This window comes from Phoca vitulina, unplaced genomic scaffold, assembly GCF_004348235.1.
Source record: "Phoca vitulina isolate PV1807 unplaced genomic scaffold, GSC_HSeal_1.0 scaffold62, whole genome shotgun sequence".
NCBI classification, from domain to species: Eukaryota; Metazoa; Chordata; class Mammalia; order Carnivora; family Phocidae; genus Phoca; species Phoca vitulina.
Window position 1 is genome coordinate 6,731,591 of NW_022589765.1, and position 1,306 is coordinate 6,732,896.

At 44.3% G+C, this 1,306-nt stretch overlaps 1 non-coding gene across 1 annotated transcript; it reads right to left on the reverse strand.

The window, feature by feature from the left end:
* Nucleotides 1-682: 682 nt before the first annotated feature.
* Nucleotides 683-786, reverse strand: LOC116623935. Its single transcript, XR_004297806.1, has one exon. It is a non-coding gene; the product is annotated as a U6 spliceosomal RNA (small nuclear RNA).
* Between the last annotated feature and the right edge of the window lie 520 nt (nucleotides 787-1,306).

Sequence of the window (1,306 nt, forward strand, 5' to 3'; positions counted from 1 at the left end):
GACTCCAACAGATTTTTCTATACAGAGAATTATTGTGCCTTGTAGATTCTTGATGAAGAAACATCCCTTACCTTCAGTTCTTAGCAGGTTAAATTTGGAAAGGAACATGTAAGGCCAATGATAAATGCAGGAGGCTGGTATAGACCTGCATAAACAGTGTTCAGAGGACTTAACACCACATAGTAAGGGCAACATAAAGAGCTTTTTGTAAGTTATGTCAAGAGCAAGACGACAGTGGCGCCTGGATGGCTCAGTCCTTAAGCGTCTGCCTTCGGCTCAGGTCATGGTCCCAGGGTCCTGGGATGGAGCCCTGCATCGGGCTCCCTGCTCCGCGGGAAGTCTGCTTCTCCCTCTCCCACTCCCCCTGCTTGTGTTCCCTCTCTTGCTGTGTCTCTCTCTATGTCAAATAAATAAATAAAATCTTAAAAAAAGAGAGAGAGAAACAAAGTTAGAAATTAAAAAAAAAAAAGAGCAAGACAACAATAGAGAAAAGCATACAAGTGACCGTGTGACATAGTGATGAATGATAAAGACAGACCAGAGCTCCTCTGCTCTCACTTGGTACCTGTATTTTCTGTCAAGGAGAAATTTTCATACTGGAAAGTCTAGCCCAGTGCTCTTCAAACTTTACCATGCATATGCATCACCTCAGGATTTTGTTAAAATGGAGATTCTTTTTTAAAAAAATATGGAACGCTTCATGAATTTGTGTGTCGTCCTTGGAACAGGCCATGCTAATCTCTGAGTCGTTCCCAATTTCAGTATATGTGCTGCCAAAGCGAGCACTTAAAATGGAGATTCTGGGGGCGCCTGGGTGGCTCACTTGGTGAATCGTCTGCCTTCGACTCAGGTCATGATCTTAGGGTCCTGGGATCGAGCCCTGTGATGGGCTCCTTGCTTAGCGGGGAGCTTGCTTCTCCCTCTCCCTCTGCTGCTCCCCCTGCTTGTGCTCTCTCTCTCTCTGTGTGTCAAATAAATAAATAAAATCTTAAAAAAAAAAAAGAAAAGTCCAGGATGGATAAATGGTTAAAATGGTTTTTAAAAGTATTTCATTGCTGGGGCACCTGGGTGGCTCAGTCGGTTAAGCATCTAACTTCGGCTCAGGTCATGGTCTTGGGGTCCTCAGGCTCCTCGGGCTCCCCACTCAGTAGGGAGTCGGCTTGTCCCTCTCCTTCTGCCCCTCTCCCCACTTGCATGCTCTCTCTCTCTCAAATAAATAAATAAAATCTTTTAAAAAAAAGAGTATTTCATTGCTTTAGCCAGGTTCAAGTCTTTGGTCTAGACAAATGACATCTCTCAGAGCATT